The sequence below is a fragment of the Nanorana parkeri genome, unplaced genomic scaffold, assembly GCF_000935625.1.
Source record: "Nanorana parkeri isolate BGI_ZX_2015 unplaced genomic scaffold, ASM93562v1 scaffold461, whole genome shotgun sequence".
In the NCBI taxonomy this organism is placed as follows: Eukaryota; Metazoa; Chordata; class Amphibia; order Anura; family Dicroglossidae; genus Nanorana; species Nanorana parkeri.
Window position 1 is genome coordinate 169538 of NW_017306729.1, and position 19776 is coordinate 189313.

The window sequence follows — 19776 nt, forward strand, 5'->3', positions numbered from 1 at the left end:
TCATACTGTTGCCTGTGATTTAGATGGTAATGGTCTCTTAACATCAATTCCTTATGACATCAGGAGCAATTATTACAGAAACTCTCCCACAATCTAAAGTATACTTTCTTGGCTGTTTAGAGATAATCTTAGCAACAACATATTGTGATTTAAGGATATCTTCTATGCTCAAATTCAGGGAACCTACATGGGTTAGCCATACGCACCATCCTCTGCTAATCTTTTTTGCCTGGTTTAGAATTGAAACTGCTCAATAATAATCCTAATTATAAGGACTTTATTTTTGGTTATTTCAGTTTTGTCAGTGAAGTTCTGCTGTGTTGGAAAGACCCTGAGGAGATATTGAACAGAACTCAAATAAGGCAAATTTGGTAAATGATACATTTATAATCACTGCAGAATGCTCCCAAGAGCCTAGTAATTATATGAGTGTCACTGTTTCCAGCTCGAATGGCAAAATTGTTACAGTCATATTCTGCAGTCATATTCTGCAATCCATTGTTTTACAATGATAGCTTTCATACTGATAATAAGAGGATGACCATTCCAATGAGCAGTTGCTCAGGGCCTGCACAATTACATCCACTAATAATGGTTACAACATTTCTGTTGACAATTAAAGCTTAAACTTATGGATGGGGTATAAACAATCTACATTGTTAAAAGTTATAAGTGAGGTGAAAAATTGTAAGAAAGATACATTTCTATCCCAGCCATAAAACAAAAAATAAACAATAATAGTTGCATTCAGTTAGTTACCAAGCACTGTAGCTTCTCAAGAAACTTTAAAAATGTTATGTACATTTACTTGCCACTATTCACGCATGATAAGAATTTTAGATAATTATTTATTGAACAAAAGCTGGCTTTGGAATCTGAAGAGGAGGGAAGGAAGGGACTGTATCTGTAATAGGCGCACACTATTTATAGAAGAAAAAACAAGAAATACTATATGAAGCACATATAAGGGGAACATACTTAATTTTCAGAAATCACTTCCTCATCGCCTACCAATTTGGGAAGTAGAAAAAAGGTATGGGGTGCTGACTCTCTTAAATTAGTAGATGTTCTCACTCAGGTCTAATGCAGTTTAGAATTAATGATTCTCTTTAGGTAACTCTCTCAGATGTTTTGGCTGAAGGCAGAGCTGTAGCTAGCTCCTTTTGCGCCTGAGGCAAGAACAGAAAATTGTGCACCCCAACAGATGTTATGTCACCCATCGCTGCGCACGCACGGCGTCATGTGACGTAATGCTCCCCACCTCTAGCATGGTAGCATGTAGCTATGCATTCCTATAGTGGTTTTTTAGTTTTTTTATTCTGACGGCAGCCAACGGCTCCGATGTCAGATGGAAAAAAAAGACAACAGAGCAGGGAAAGGTTTACTCTGCTCGATCGAGCAGAGTAAAACTTTCCAGGAGAAAGTGTTTCTCTCCCGGGCGGCCGGGAGCCGCTAATAGCGGGAGACTCCCGGAACATTCGGGAGAGTTGGGCTGTCTGGAGATCAGCGTCCCTGGTTACCTGATAACTAGAGACACTGATCTGTCTGTGCGAGCGGCCGGAGCCAGCCGTGAGATGACGGCTGGCTCCTCCCAGCAGTCAGTAGCAGGCTAGGCCAGCTTCGGCTATCACCTCGGCTCAGTCGAGCTGAAGCATATGCCTTTGGCTCGACTGAGTCGCTCGGCCGCCTCTGGAAGCTGTTCGGGCTATAGTGAATATCCCGTACAGCAGCCCTTCGGTTCTACTGAACCGAAGGGGTCCTGGGGCCGAAGCTAGCCAAAGGATCAGCCGAAGCTACGGCTAGATCCTTCGGCTGCTTAGTGAATAGACCGCATGTAAGAAGATGAATGCTGGAGTCTGGTCAACAAATCACATGTGCTAATGTGTTATGTTATGGTACATTTTGTATGGTAATCTGAATTGTCTGTGGTTTATATATTTGTTTATCATTATTGTATTTTTTTTTTGTTATGTGTAAAGCTCAATAAAAAGTAATTGATTTAAAAAAAACAGACAAATTTGGTTTTGGATAATGGTATGGCTGCCCTGTATTGTTTCCCCATTATTCGTATACAGCTTACTTACAATGGCATATTGTCATGGGGGAACTTTGTGTAAACAAGCACGCCTAGGCTCGTCAAAGCTTATTCAGACTCTTTGACACCATTGGCTATTGATGGCAATTCATGATACAACACTGCCAATTAGAGCTGGAAAAAGTGAAATACATCTTGCATAAGCTTTCATACAAGTCTTGAGGGGCACCGCCCACAGGTGGGCGGCCAATTTGTCTTAATAAAAGCCAGTAGCTGGAAAGTGAATGGAGGACTTTACACATGGAACTCTGACCAAGAGAGGGGCATCAGGGGGACTTAAAAATGGAACTTTGAGAAAGAGAGGACATCACTCTGACCAAGAGAGGACTCACCATTGAACTCTGAAACAAAGGACTTAGAGAGACTGCAACCACAGGTCGGCTTAGTAGATCGGGAGGTGAGCGAACACATACCGGGTTCTCTCACCTCTCGATCCTGTCACGGCTCTCTGCCGTGACAGGGGGAGGGGCTGGATTCTCCTCTCCCCTCTCCGATCTGCCAGCGCTGACTGGCGGAACGGACGGGGAGGGGGCGGGGACAGCTGGGTCTGCCGTTAGATAGGCAGAGCTAGCTGTCACTCACGCAGCTGGGCGGATCTCGACGTCCATGTCGGGATCCGCTCTGGCTGCGGCGTCTCAGTATATATATATATATATATATATCGGTATACTGAGCTTAGGGTAACGGGAGGACGCTAGTTTGTGTCCTCACATTACCCTAAGGAGAACTATGGGGAAAAACACTGACCCCATAGTTCTCCTTTAATTGTTAACACATGGAACATATATACTAGGTTTTAGAAACACAAATGCTCCATTGGTATGGGTTTAGGAAATCAACATCTAATACTTCCATGCCCAAACATTTGATGTGGGCTACAGGGTGTCACAATTAAATAGGTTGTTAGATTCTGAAGGTTTGTAACCTAATGATGTCCATTTTTTTAACAATTTAGGAGCTTGGGATTTTGGGGGGCATTTTATTTATTGTGGGTGAGTTGTAATAAGTACTGGTGTATTTTGGGTACTGTCTGTTAAATATTATCACTGCCCAGTAGTATATAAATGTTTAATTTACCTCTGAACTGCTCCATAGTGTGAGTGTTATAGGTTGGACAGTTGGACATATGTAGTCATTTACTATTTTTTAACATCTAATAATACTAAATCGGTATTTTAAACTGGCCAGATAGATCACAGAGTGATATCACAGGGCGTGGGTCGAAGCATCATATCGCCCCTTGAAAATGGATAAATTTGTTGACTGGACCCGCGGCACACCCCGAGCAGACCAGGCAAAAAAAGGCGTGCAGAATCTACTTGAGGCCATGGAGGCCTCACAGCCTGCCTCCCAGACTGACTCAGATGCTGACTCGATCCCGGATGCTGGCTCCCCAGTCGATTCAGCCAAAATCGCAGCGGAGGTAGCCAACTTGCTGAAGCCTACTATCCAGGCCTATAGCGGCGGCTGTGGAGACGGCGATCGCCAAAGGTATGCAATCCCTATGCCACGATCTCCTGGCACAGACGCGTCGTATCACAGAGGTGGAAAACAGGGTCTCTCTCCTGGAAGACGAGCTGGCGTTCGCCACTTCTCATATCCGAGACCTCACCCAACAACAACAGCTGACTTCCACTAAGTTGGAGGATCTGGAAAATCGTTCTAGAAGGAACAACCTCCATATAGTGGGCCTACCAGAATCCTACCCCTCAGCGGACTTGCCACGCATTTGCTCACATCTCCTCCCGGAAGTGCTGGGGCTTGCCCATGAATGCAAGGTAGAAAGGGTGCATCGCTTGGGTCCACCCCAGCAGAAATACTCGCGCCCTCGCCCAGTGATAGTGAAGTACCTGTCATATGTGGAAACAGCAGACATTCTGAAGGCCTATCGTAATGCCAATACCCTCTGCCTAAATGATTGCAACGTCTTGCTCTTCGCTGATTATTCAGCGGAGGTCAGCCGCAAGCGGAAGGCCTTCTCAGAAATATGCAAGACTCTGAACCAAAGGAAGATGCGATTCTCCTTGACATACCCCGCGATTCTGCATGTTCAATCCATGGATGGGATTAGACATACCTTCATAACACCACAGGAGGCGCTCTCTTTTCTTGACCCCGCCAGTTCATCGGGCCTGGACCAGCGCACCCACTCAGGAAGCAAGCGGCAGCGAGATCTTCCCCTCCTCCTACCTCATCAACAGCAGATCCCCCCTGAACGGGATGAAATGACCATCGTTTGCGTCTCTAAGATATATCGGCCACTATAGGCGATATTACTCCTTACGCTAAGTCCTTCTGTTGGGGGCTTACAATGTTGATGTTTTGCGTTCCTTTTTTCTTCCTACATTCAGCGTTCAATTTGCGGATTCTGCTTGATTATACTGGTGGGACCTGGCATATCTGAAACTACAATGCCTGACCTAGGTCACACCGACCACAGTATCTGCCTGAGGACCCCGTCACGTAACTATACTCTGTGATTTTTAGTTTGGACTTTTATTTACCTGTTTTTTAGCATACCTTGTTGCTTCACACCATAGCTCTGGCCCAGTACATTACTGGTTCTTCCTAGTCCTGTATATTTTAGCCAAGGACTGGTTTGGTAGGAAAAAAGGGAGTGCTATGCTTAGGATGTTGCGTTTAGCCGTTCTTCAATCCGCCCGGCGGATTCCATCTGCTCTGGAAGCGGTTACTCCGGGTGGATTACCTGACGGATGGTTATATGTGTTTTATGTGTTTTATGTGTTATGCAGTTTTTCGTTTTTTATTTTGTCACGGTTACACATGTCACAGCTCATTGTTTGTACCTGGTGCAGACTATGGCTGGGTGATGATATATGGTGCACTGGGAATTTTCTATGTCAGTATCTGATCACTGTTATAACATGCTCTAGCCTAGAAAATACGATGAACCTATACCCAGGGATATCTCGGTCATTCTCACGGATACTTAGGTGTGCGAGGAGTCTTGTGTACAGGAACATTGAACCAGCCTCCACCTTTTACCGTTTCAACTATGGCTAGTACACTTAAAGTTGTTACGTGGAATGTGAATGGCCTACGATCCCCTCAGAAACGCACTTCGTTTACTAAATCTTGCTAAATTAAAGACACACGTCGCGCTATTACAGGAAACTCACCTCCCACAGGAAGATTTTCAGCGCCTGCATAAATTCTGGGTGGGTGAAGTCATTGGCTCTCCCTCTCATGGCCGAAAGGCGGGGGTGATTATCCTGCTACACAAGGCTCTCTCGTACACTATACTCTCGATTAGTTCTCAGGCGACAGCCTACGCCAGGCCTACTCGGCCTTTAAGGCCAACCCCACGAGAGAACTCATGACAACATGGGCCAAGGCGAAGGGGGAATATGAAGTCCTATTACACCGCTATGATCTCTACACTAAATCATTTTGGGACCTCAAATTCCACAAGTTTGGCAACAAGTGTGGAAAATTATTAGCTAACCTAGTTAAGCAACGCCAAGGCCCCCGTCCAATCCATTGTTTGAAAGACCATTTGGGAGATAAGGTCACGGATCCAAAACAGATAAATACTCTACTACACTCTTACTATCAACACCTATACACTACCCACTCCACACCAAAAGATCATTCTTCGTTCCCCTTTGATACCATTCCCCTCCCAACCCTTACGGAGTCCCAACTAGCATCCCTTAATTCGGACATATCAGAGTCGGAAATTATGCACACGATAGCCTCTTTGAGTAATGGCAAATCCCCAGGGCCGGAAGGGTACACTGCGGAAATGTATAAGCTCCTGAAAACACCGCTGTTACCCACACTCCACAAAGCACTTACCCACATGTGGACTACAGGGTCGTATATGCCCACAGGCAAAGAAGCATATATTAAGGTGCTCCTAAAACCTCATAAGGATCCTCAGTTACCAGACTCTTATCGACCCATATCTCTACTAAATGTGGACTCTAAAATACTCTCAAAAATATTGGCCAACCGACTGGCGTCTATTATGCCGCACCTCCTACACCCCACTCAGGTAGGCTTTACCAGGGGTAGAGCGGCTGTTATTAACATAAGGAAAGTATTAGCAGTGCTGGATCAATGCACACGTGAGCCCGGTGAGGGATGTGCCATAATAACGCTAGATGCTGAAAAAGCCTTTGACTATGTTAGACATGATTGGCTTTTTTGCATAATGTCCAAGATGGGTTTCGAGGGTCAATTTCTTCAGCTTATACATGCTATGTATGAGACCCCTATAGCCAAAATATTCTCAGCAAGGATTTATATCTTCCCCCATTACCTTACTGCAAGGAACTAGGCAGGGATGCCTCTTATCTCCCCTATTGCTCAACCCAGCCATTGAACCCCTGTCCCGGTGGCTAATTTCTAAGGCCAACCTCCATGGTATCAGAATAGAGCGAGAAGAACTGCACACAGCCCTCTTTGCAGACGATTTACTCATTTTCACGTCCAAGGTGGCTGAGGATGTACCCATGGTTTTGTCCATCTTAAATGAATTTGGCTCCCACTTTGGATATAAAATAAACATATCAAAAAGTGAAATTTTGCCGTTATCTCCCATAACCTCCTCAAGCTTTGCGGCGGTTGCTATATGCGGGCTACAAATAGCCACCACCCATATTACCTACCTGGGAATCAAGATAGGTAGCCAACCTTCCTCGCTATATACACTTAATTACAAACCTCTTATTAGGAAAATTATAAAGGAGCTAGAGGCTTGGACAGTGCTTCCCCTTTCGCTTTTCGGCAGAGGTCACGTCCTTAAAATGATGAGCTTCCCTAAATTGCTCTATCCCCTCCAAACGATCCCGCTGCTGTTGAAACATGTTGATATTCAGCTTCTGGAAAAAACATTTACTAGATTCCTCTGGAACTCCAGGCGCCCACGTATTAAGTATCGTCAACTACAAGTTTATAAATTGGAGGGAGGCATGGGGCTCCCTAACATCCGAGCATACAATTTAGCATGTCTTCTGCGCCATGCTTATGATTGGGTGCTGGGGACCTCCTGCTACTCCAATCTCACTTTAGAAACTGAAATGGTTTCTCCATGGTCGTTAGGAGCCCTACTTCACACTCGTACTAGAAATTTACCGCTTTCACTGCGCAATAACGCCTTGGTAAGAAACACAGTTGGTAGCGTGGTGAGAATACAGATTGAAAGCAGGACTACATCCATACATCTCCATGCATACCCCCATACTGAATAATCCCCACTTCACTCAGGCCTCGGAATGCAGGGGATTTAGAATGTGGGCGGCGAGAGGGCTCCTGAAGGTGATTCAGCTATTTGACCCAGACACCCATGGTCCCCTAACTTTCCCAGAGCTGCAAATGAAATTTGGTGTCCCATCCTGTCACTACTTCCAATACTTACAACTAACATACTATTGGCGCAGCGAAACAACATTGCCCAGTACATTCTTTCAGTCGACAACATTGGATAACATATCGCCCTCAACCCCCCGGATCCATTGCCAAATTTATCCCCTTTTGAACGCTTACTTTATGCCCAAACCAACTAGAACTTCCCTCATGAAATGGAGGAAGGAATTTCCTCTTGAGGACTATGAAAATGCTATCCTTGAAGGATGTCATAACATTAGGAATTGTACCCTGAACGAACAGTGGCGGGAGACCCACTTCAAAATAGTCCATAAGGCATATTATGCTTTTGATTTTTTTCATAAAATAAAAGCTCCTAGTCCTTACTTAACGGCCTGCCCCAAATGTTCTCAGGAAGGGGCACCTCTACGCCACTGTCTCTGGGACTGTCCTCATGTCGTCACTTTCTGGGAATCAGTCCTTTCATATATATCCGTTTTACAGGATCTCACTTTGCCTCGCGATCTGTTGCTTTGTCTTTTTAGTTACGGGAGCCCCCTCCTGGCACTTAGTAGGAAGAAACTAAGATGGATCTATGTGGCCTTGCTGCTAGCCAAGCGCACAATTATGCACCATTGGCTTTCCGCACAGCCGCCGCCCTCCCAACACTTCAAGGAGTCACTCACGACCCTGATGTGGAAAGAGAGACTAGAAGCCACCTTAGACCCGGATAAATACACCACAGCTTTCTTTATGACGTGGGACCCTTTCATACTGTACCAATATAAGGAGACAGAGTTATTTACCTTGGTATACCCATTCAGACTCACAAGCTGGTACCTAGAAAGAAAAATAGCCAACACCTTAGGACGCCTGGAGTTACCGGAGGAATACTCCCCAGAGTAGGCTGGGTGCTGACAGTAGTGGTTATCCTTGGTGATATATTGCTATAAATATAGTGTGGCGAAGGTTTATGAGTACAGTGCAGTGATGTGTTATGTATCATGATAATATTCCTACAGATGTGACATGTATAGATGAACTTTTTGTCTGTCATTTTATTTTTATTTTCCTTTTCGTTTGCATTTTGCATGATTACTTGAAAACCAATAAAATACTTTTTTTTTTTAAAGAGGGTGTGTTTAGGGGCGAAGTTAAGGCATGGGCAGGGTAAGGGTTAGGTGGGGCAACTGGTGGCTAGTAACTCTTAAGGCCTGGCTAGTAGATCAGGACTTGATATTTTGAGCCCTGCACCAAGCTAAGGGAAAAATCCCTTGCAAAGTGAAAAGTCACTTTCAAGGTGAACAGCATATCTGCCTTCAGCCCCATACATGTTTTAATGCAAGAAATTAAATATATCAATATATATTATTGGCGCTTTTAAGGTGTCAATGAAACACTATGATTATCCATAAAAGCCATTTGTTAAATAGTAATCTTTAAAAAGTATAACAAACCTAAAATCACTTCATATGTCCATTTCAAATGTGTATGCATGTATAGATATACTGTAGATGACAATATGTCTCTTTTCTGTACTTATAGATATAGGTTCTTTGTTTCAGTTCATTTCTCAGCCAGATATCTTGATTGACTGTGGTTCAACATGTTTCACTTTCATGCTTCCTCAGGAACCACAGAAGAATCTGTCATATAACACATTAGCTTACATATATAACAAATATTAACACATTAAGTGCATTCTTCATCCATTGGAGATATTACTCATATCATAGCATATGAAGTACCCAGTAGATGACCATTACTGAAATGAGGGGCATCTATCCCATTCACCTATTGTGCCCTGTTGAAATAGATAGTTCCCAGTATATTGGCCCCGTATCTATAATATAAGGAAACATGACATTTAATTAATATAATATAAGGAAACATGAAATTTAATTTCATGTTAATTAGCTATGGTAAATGTATCAACATAGAAATGTATGCCAAACCAGGTTGCACCCAATAATTGTCTCAATATTCACTCACAGGATAACACTACGTGATTGCTTGGGGGCTATTCCCAAACCAGCACATTTTTTAGGAAAACCACTAGTTGGGGACATGAAAAAAATGGGCAGTATCGATCAATTCCTAACCAAAATGAGGGAAATAACTAGTTCCAAATAATTAACCTCTCAGATTACAATCTCTCTCAAACTGAGATAGAAGTGTTAAATTTAGGTTTAAATTTCTGTCCATCAACTAACATGGACAGATTTGGGATTAACAAGGATATTATTCTATTTGACCTTAAATTGATGTTGAAGGTAATGAATTAGTAAAATTAAATCTCTGTACAAATACTGCACAATAAAGAGATCAATGGCAAGGCTATACTGTTGATGATGTTTGAGAATTAAAGGACCTTAGTCAATTATGGAAGGAAAGTAATCAGGAGGAATCTGAACAGGGGGGCCTGTCTTATAAGTGTAATAATACTGATAATGTAATGATCTCCTTATAAGGTCAATTTATTAAAGGTAGAAAACTATACAAAATTAAGTCTCAGAAATTCCCCATACTAAAAGAAAAAACAGCGATTTGGGCCTTTAGCCATCAAGTTACAAAAGAGATGAAACAATTGGATTACCAATTGGAAAGAAAGGTGAAACCAATCTCACTAGACAGCAACAGCAAGCACTTACATTTGTCTCAGCACTTGAGACAAATAAAGGAATTATAATAAAGCCCTCAGACAAGGAGGAGAATATAGTATTAATGAATTGCACAATGTGGACAAAGGTAAATATGTGCCGAAAAATTTGGAAAAACCAGGAATGGCATAGACCCATTTCACAGAAATGCCTACAATAATTCCACACAGAATTCATCATACACCAAGCATATGTGTAGGATCTCATTAACAGGGATACACTCAAATTCCTGGATGTTATGCATCCAAAAATACCAACAATTTATGTCTTGCCCAAAACCCATGAAAACTTAACCGGGCCAACTAGCCGTCTGATCATCTCTGGCATTGGCAGTCTAAATGCCAACGCCAGTCAGTTGGTGGACAATTACCTTCGTCCACATGTCATGTTCCTTCCCATTAAAGGAGAACTATGAGATGAGTGGTTTCCACTCACCTCATAGTTCTAGCCGACCTGTGACAATGAAACTGTCACAGGTCGGCTCAGTAGATCGGGAGGTGAGCGAACACATACCAGGTTCGCTCACCTCTCGATCCTGTCACGGCTCTCTGCCGTGACGGGGGAGGGAAGATGACAATATGTCTCTTTTCTGTACTTATAGATATAGGTTCTTTGTTTCAGTTCATTTCTCAGCCAGATATCTTGATTGACTGTGGTTCAACATGTTTCACTTTCATGCTTCCTCAGGAACCACAGAAGAATCTGTCATATAACACATTAGCTTACATATATAACAAATATTAACACATTAAGTGCATTCTTCATCCATTGGAGATATTACTCATATCATAGCATATGAAGTACCCAGTAGATGACCATTACTGAAATGAGGGGCATCTATCCCATTCACCTATTGTGCCCTGTTGAAATAGATAGTTCCCAGTATATTGGCCCCGTATCTATAATATAAGGAAACATGACATTTAATTAATATAATATAAGGAAACATGAAATTTAATTTCATGTTAATTAGCTATGGTAAATGTATCAACATAGAAATGTATGCCAAACCAGGTTGCACCCAATAATTGTCTCAATATTCACTCACAGGATAACACTACGTGATTGCTTGGGGGCTATTCCCAAACCAGCACATTTTTTAGGAAAACCACTAGTTGGGGACATGAAAAAAATGGGCAGTATCGATCAATTCCTAACCAAAATGAGGGAAATAACTAGTTCCAAATAATTAACCTCTCAGATTACAATCTCTCTCAAACTGAGATAGAAGTGTTAAATTTAGGTTTAAATTTCTGTCCATCAACTAACATGGACAGATTTGGGATTAACAAGGATATTATTCTATTTGACCTTAAATTGATGTTGAAGGTAATGAATTAGTAAAATTAAATCTCTGTACAAATACTGCACAATAAAGAGATCAATGGCAAGGCTATACTGTTGATGATGTTTGAGAATTAAAGGACCTTAGTCAATTATGGAAGGAAAGTAATCAGGAGGAATCTGAACAGGGGGGCCTGTCTTATAAGTGTAATAATACTGATAATGTAATGATCTCCTTATAAGGTCAATTTATTAAAGGTAGAAAACTATACAAAATTAAGTCTCAGAAATTCCCCATACTAAAAGAAAAAACAGCGATTTGGGCCTTTAGCCATCAAGTTACAAAAGAGATGAAACAATTGGATTACCAATTGGAAAGAAAGGTGAAACCAATCTCACTAGACAGCAACAGCAAGCACTTACATTTGTCTCAGCACTTGAGACAAATAAAGGAATTATAATAAAGCCCTCAGACAAGGAGGAGAATATAGTATTAATGAATTGCACAATGTGGACAAAGGTAAATATGTGCCGAAAAATTTGGAAAAACCAGGAATGGCATAGACCCATTTCACAGAAATGCCTACAATAATTCCACACAGAATTCATCATACACCAAGCATATGTGTAGGATCTCATTAACAGGGATACACTCAAATTCCTGGATGTTATGCATCCAAAAATACCAACAATTTATGTCTTGCCCAAAACCCATGAAAACTTAACCGGGCCAACTAGCCGTCTGATCATCTCTGGCATTGGCAGTCTAAATGCCAACGCCAGTCAGTTGGTGGACAATTACCTTCGTCCACATGTCATGTTCCTTCCCATTAAAGGAGAACTATGAGATGAGTGGTTTCCACTCACCTCATAGTTCTAGCCGACCTGTGACAATGAAACTGTCACAGGTCGGCTCAGTAGATCGGGAGGTGAGCGAACACATACCAGGTTCGCTCACCTCTCGATCCTGTCACGGCTCTCTGCCGTGACGGGGGAGGGCTGGATTCCCCTCTCCCCGCTCCAATCTGCCAGCGCTGACTGGCGGAACGGATGGGGGAGGGGGCGGGTACAGCTGGCTCGGCCTCTAGATAGGCAGAGCCAGCTGTCACTCACGCAGCTGGGCGGATCCCGTCATCTACGTCGGGATCCGCTCTGGCTGCGGCGTCTCAGTATACCGCGAGCTGTAGCTCGTGGTATACTGAGCTTAGGGTAACGGGAGGATGCTAGTTTGTGTCCTCCCGTTACCCTAAGCAGAACTATGGGGAAAAACACTGACCCCATAGTTCTCCTTTAAGGACACCTTGCATCTATTGAAAATTGTTGATAGACTTACTGTACCACCTAATATATGGCTAGTGGCCATCGATATTGGGGCTCTCTATAGCAGCATCCCTCATCCCTCACCTAAAGGTCTTGCAGTTGTGAGGAGTTTTTTGGATGAACATCCCCAAAATTTATAGCCATACAATGAATTTATTATAAAACTACTGGGGCATAGTTGCATAGTTACATAGTGTTTGAGGTTGAATAAAGACACAGGTCCATTGAGTTCAACCTTTGTGTGTTGTGCGTGCATGTGTGTATATGAGTCCCTGTGTAGTCTAGTTTTTAAGAGCACCTGTACCCCTGTATGTTATGGTCTCTGAGAACAGTATCTAATTGATTTTTGAATTAATCAATATTCTCTGCTGTTACCACTGCTTGTGGCAGAGAGTTCCAAAATGTAACCACTCTGACTGAAAAGAATACCCTACGCCCTTTGTGGCTAAATATTTTCTCCACCAATGTGAGGTGGTGGCCTCTAGTCTTTGTTAAGGAGTTTACAGTAAAAGGTTTATTGTGACATTACTTGACACGCAATGTTTTTATGTTTGGTGACTCCCACTTTCTCCAAGTACAGGGCATAGTAATGTTGTGCCCTGTCTTATGCCAATTTGGACCTAGGAGGTTGGGAGCGTGAGATGCTCTCGGTAAATATGTGTGAAATGGACCTGTGCCATTTACCATATCTAATTAACATGGAATTAAATGTAATTGTTTCCTTATAATATAGATATTAGGCCAATATACTGGCAACTATCTATTACAACATTATCTACAGGGGCTTCTGCGCTCGATTAATCTATGAAAAACTGGGCGTTACTCCTTACAGCTGCTCACTTAAATACAATAAAAGGAGGCCTCCCATAACCTCCTATGTTCCCTAACCAGTACTCGCGGCGGCCACAAAAAATGGGGGGACCGTCAGGCTGAAATGAGGAGGAGCCAGGAAAGGAAAATTACGGTAAGTTTGATAACAATTTTCCGTATTTCTGGCCCTCCTCATGTCAGCCTACTGTGGGATGTGAAAGCAATAACCCAGTGAGGGAAAAAACTCAAACAGACAAACAAATCTGCAAAAAATATTTAATGACTAAGCGACACTCCCTTTAGATAAGGCCGCAGAAAGAATAGATACTCCTAAGGAATCTTCCGTTCCAAACCGAAACATCTATCTTATAATGCCGGAGAAAAGTTTTTTGAGTGCTCCAACTGGCTGCCTTGCAAATGGCATCGACTGGCACCCTTGCATAACTGGCCCATGAAGCCGCCATACCTCTCGTGGAATGAGCTCTCATAGCGCCTGGATGGGAAAGACCCGCTTTTGTGTATGCCAAGGATATAGCCTTTATAATCCATCTTGACAAAACTCTAGGAGGAGCCGCTAGGCCCTTCCTTGCGCCCGTGGGCAAAACAAACAAGTTATCCACTTTGCGGAACTCATTCTGCTGTCCTCTCTAGGTATAGAGAGAGACTGTGTACCAAGTCCAATTTACAGTACTCCAACTCTTCTTCAGGAAGTTGTGAAGAATCGAATGACAATAATTCTATTTTCCAGTTGTTGTGGAAACTGGACGCCACCTTTGGTAGAAAAGAAGGCATAGGCCTCAACAGGATCCTGTTTGGGAGAACCAACAGGAAAGGTTCCCTATTTGACAGGGCATGAAGTTCCGATACTCTCCTGGCTGAAGCAATTGCTAGCAGAAAGATGGTGCGTAAAGTGAGATGCCACATGGACGAAGACTGTGCCGGCTCAAACGGACACTGCAACAACGCCTTCAGAACTACAGTATGATCCCATTTTGGGAACAGTACCCTTCTTGGAGGCCGGATCTTGGCCACTCCCTTCATGAACTGGAGGATGAGAGCCTGTGAAGCCCACCTACTGCCCGTGAGCGATGCTAGAGCCGAGAGATGCACCCTCAAGGTATTGTAACTCAATCCTAAGTCCAACCCCCGTTGAAGGAACTCTAAGATCTTGCCTACCGGAGCGTCGAAGGGATTAAATCGCTTCTCCCAAGAAAACTCCTGAAATCTGGCCCATACCCGGGAATACACCGCATTCGTGGCCTGCTTCCTAGCCTTCAATAGCGTCTGGATTACCGATTCCAAGATGTCCAGACTTTCTAAACGGCCACGTTCAGTAGCCAGGCCATGAGCCACAAACGTCTCAGATTCGGATGCCGGAACCCTGCCTGTTCCAAAAGATCCTGTGTCATGGGCAATGCTATTGGGTCCGTCCCCTGCAATTGCCACAACAGTGGAAACCATGGCCTCCTCGGCCAGTAGGGCAGGATCGCAATTGCCTGCACCCTCTCCCTGCGGATCTTCAGCAGAATCTTGAGAATCATGCAGAACGGAGGGAACACATACACTAGACCGTAAATCCCATTGCTGTCTGAGGGCATCCTGCGCCAGCGCTGCCGGGTCGTAGAACCGCGAGAAGAAGCTTGGGACTCTTGCATTTGAGGCTGTTGCCATCAGATCGATCTCCGAAACTCCCCACTGACGAAACACTTGAATCAGATAAGATCTCTTTACCGACCATTTGTTGTGGTCTGCAAAGTCGCGACTCAGGCTGTCCGCCTCGAGATTGTCTGTTCCTGGAAGATAGCATGCCGTCAGATCTTGCAAATTCAATTCTGCCCACCTGAATATCTGAACCGCTATCTGAAGGAGAGGAAGACTCCTGGTCCCTCCCTGCTTCAGGACGTAGGCTACTGCCGACTTGTTGTCTGAGAAGACCTTTACTGCTGACCCTCGGATTAGAGGACACAACACCTTCAAAGCCTCCCGAACCGCTTCCAGTTCCAACAGGTTCAAACTCTCTGGAACCTGACCTAGCCAACGAGCTTGCACTCGGTGTCCCATACACACCGCCCCCCAGCCCTTTGCGCTGGCATCGGTGGTTACAGGTACGTACTGGATCGACTCCAGGGACTTGCCCAGAGTCAGATTCGGTTCTGCCGTCCACCACTCTAGTGACTGGCGAACGAATTCCGGAAGATGAATCCGTTGAATAAGGCACGAGCGATCCCACTGTTGCAAAAAATTGAATTGGAACAGTCACCTGCGCCACCGTGCCCAAGGCACCACTGGAATAGTGGAAGAGAGGAGCCCCAGAAAGCTCATGCATTGTCGTGCCGAAGGACATGGTGTCCGCATCATTTCTGAAGCCCTGCTCTGGACCGTTCTCACTTTTTTTAGGGGGCAAGAAGACCTTGGCCTTGTCTGTGTCGAACACGACTCCCAGATACTCCAACCATCTGGACGGCCTCAAAGAGCTCTTCTGCTCGTTCACCAGCCATCCGAAAGACCACAGAGACCTCAGAACCTGATCCCGATGAAGAACTGCTTGAGACCTGGAATTGGCTAAAACCAAAAGATCGTCCAGGTAGTGGTACACCTGAATTCCCCAAGTGCGTAATATGGCCACCTGGGCCGACAGCAGTTTTGAGAAGGTCCTTGGAGCTGTACAGAGGCCGAATGGAAGGCATCAAAACTGATAATGGCGGTCGTGCACCGCAAAGCGGAGAAACCGCTGATGTCCCCGAAATATCGGTACATGCAGATAAGCATCGGCCAGGTCTATGGATACCATCCAGTGCTCCTTGATGACCAGAGATATGATAGTCTCCAATGATTCCATCCTGAAGGGAAGCGCCCTGACGAATTAATTGAGGAACTTGAGATCTAAAACCGGCCTGAATTTTCCGGACACTTTTTTGACTAGAAAAATCGGAGAATAAACTCCTGACCCCCTTTCTTCCCTCGGAACTGGAGTGTTTGCTTGAGACCTCTGCAATTCTTTGATATAATCGAGCAAGCATTGAAACTTTCCTCTGGAGGCAGGAATCTGAGTCTTCACAAAACGTGCCACCGGAGGCCTTCTGGTAAATTCGATTTGATAACCCCGATGGATTATATCCAGAATCCAGGCGTCGGCAATGTTTTCCGCCCAAACCGCCCCGAACAGTGCCAATCTGGCACCGACCGGACCCGGATGGACGGGCACACCTTCAGAACTGTTTGTCTGACGGCTCCTGATTACCGGCGGGTCTGGACTTCGTTTTAACAAAGGAAGGCTGGGCCGATTTCCATGGAGCCCGAAAGAACGCTCTCCCTGGCCGATAGGACTTCGCTTCCCTGTAGCGGTCCCGAGAAAACCGCCCAGTGCCTGGTCGAAAGGGCTGTCTCTGCTTCCTCTGATCCTGGGGAATGATCCCCGATTTATCGCCAGAAACTCGCTTTATAGCTTCCTCTAGGGTCTTCCCAAACAGCAGCCCATCAGCAAAGGGCAGAGCACACAAGCTCTGCTTGGATGCAGAGTCCGACGACCATTGCCGCAGCCATAGGGCCCTTCTAAAAGTCACGGAATGCGCCATCAGTCTAGCATCCAGCCGTACCTGATCCACTGCTGCCTCTGCAACGAAATCCGCCGCCAAACCTGAGGTTATCCAGGGCTGCCGTAGCCTCCGATAGCTCCTGATCTTCCCATACCTTCTCAACCTGGGCTAGCCAAGAACGCATCGCTCTAGACACAGACATCAAGGCTACAGCCAACCTACAAGCTGCCCCCGTCACTGCGAATATGTGCTTCAGATCGGCCTCCAACCTGTGATCCATTGGATCCCGAAAGGAGACCGAATCGTCCAATGGTAGCATGATATGACGTGCCAACCTTTGTAGCGCTGCATCCACTCTTGGAGGACTTTCCCAAGGGGAAGCATCTTGAACCCTCAAAGGATACAATTTAGCCATTCTATTGTGCGTATTTAACTTCTTATCCGGTCTGGACCATTCTTCCTCTATGAGCTCTTTAATCTCAAATATTAGAGGAAAACAAGGCAGTTCCCGTTTTAGCTCCGGGAAATATTTTCTAATCTTCTGCGGAGCCGGACTTGCCTCCTCCTCCCAGCCAAGTGCCTCCTTTACTGCATTTACAAACGCTGCTACCCGGGAAAAATAAAAGGAGAAGGACACTTCCTCCGGTTCCCCGAAAGAATACTCTGACACCGGGCAATAAAGGTCCTGAGCCGAAGGTAGCTCCCCCTCTTCTTCCAAACTACTCGTAGGCCTCCTATGGCCCGAAGTCTTCAATCCCTGTGAAACCGCATGCTCAATAAAGTGCTGCACCTCCCGGGCTTCTGATTTCTTATCTTTTGCTGCCTCTTTAAGGCATGCTCGGCAGAGACGTTTGTTGGGCAGACCTTTTTCCCCACATGACCAACATTCTCCAGAAGCCTGCATCTCTGAAGGCCCTGGTTACGGGGAGCCTTCCCTGAAATCGCACCGTTTAGGCGCTTTATCTGCTTCTTGTGCTTATGGCCTTTGGCCGAGCGCTTGCCCAGCTCGGGCGAATAATCCACAGACTCTCGTCTATCTGGAGAACAGGGAGATTTCCTTAGCGGGCTCTTTCCCCTGGAAATATGAAGCAATCAATTAGACAGGCTCTCTTTTTTTTCCAGAGGCAAAAACAACAACAGTTACTTCACCTCCTGCTTTTCTTCAGTGCTTTGGATGGCGGACCCATGGCGAACTACCAGCATATAGAGAGTCCAGGACCAGAACTAAACAAATACAAGCCACCATAAGCCAACATTAACCCAGCATTCAAAGCCCGAGCCAAGGAAAAAAACTGCTAACCTGTAGAGATAAAGTGTAAATTGTGCAGCGCTAGAAATAAAGTGCTTGATAAATATATATAAATTAGGTAATGTAAAGAATATATACTATTCAGTGTCTATCTGATTAAATGGTTATAAATAAAAAGTGTGTCCACAGTGTAAAATATTCAGTATCACAATTATATACAGTGTTAAAAGATATATTATATAATATTTTCACTCTTGTGTCTTTCAATAATAAAGTGATAAATTAGTGTCAAAACATTTTGGTGAACAGCTGATACCCAGCATTAAAACCTTACAATAGTCCCAAATGGTGATCCATTAATCATACAAATTAGAAAAAACGTGATATAACTTAAAATTGACTCCGATGAGCACTTCAAACAAATATCTCCAGTTGGTGGATCAGTTGGTGAATTTCTTCCCACACCACAGTGTTGTCAGTGTTTTCAAACTGCCCCCTTTTGGGTGTGTACTCACCCCACAGTTGAGGTAATGAAGCAAAAAGTCCCAAGCTAGAGGGTCCACCTCTCAAATGATTTCTTTTGGTAAGATCCCGTCCGTTATGGATTTACATAAAAAAGAGAAACCTCCTCATGGTGTGGTATGCATAAACGTTTATTTATAAAAACATAGAATCACTCACAGTTTAAAATCGGAAAAACCGGCCGGTGTAGTGTAGCATCTCACTCGTCTGCTGCTTCCTGGTATAGCGTGGTATTGAATTAGAATAGACCCCGCCCCAACGCGTTTCGTCATAGAAGACGTCCTCAGGAGGTCATAGGTCTATCCACTCATACCACGCTAGAGCTTTTATAGCCCATATTCTAGTTCTTTCTAATAAGTTACCACTAGATGTCCTCGTGGTACATTATTTCAGTGTTTGTTTAAAGGAAACAGCAGATTTATCTATACTCACTCTACAATCACTTGTAATGTAATGATTGTAGTAATAATTATAGTAATCCTCTTCTGACGTGAGTATTATAGAAGGATATATTGATAGGATATATCACATATGTATAAAATATTATTAAAATTAAAAGTATAGAGTGAGGCGACATCAATAGTGGCCATTACCATGTTGTTACCTACCTTCATGTTATTTAAAATGTTTAGGATATCCCTACTGTCCTTCAGGTAAGCTCTGAGAGCGCAGCTGCTTTAATATCAGGGCTACCCATAAAGCGCGGATCCACATCTTTTACTAATTTTTAACCTGTAGAGATAGATACCTCGTCCACCAGCAGCTCCCTCGTCAGCGTATTGAGCAGCTGACCGCAGATCGGAAGAGGAGGAGAAAGCTCCCACGGTGCGCCGGCTAAATCATGCCCCGTCGTCAAGGCAACAGGACGCTAGCACGCCCTGAGCCTCCGCCTCCCCTCCTCACGCGGCGCCGCAGCTGCAGCCTAGCAACCACGCCGCTCTCTGCGAGCCGCCGCTCCCGCCGACACAG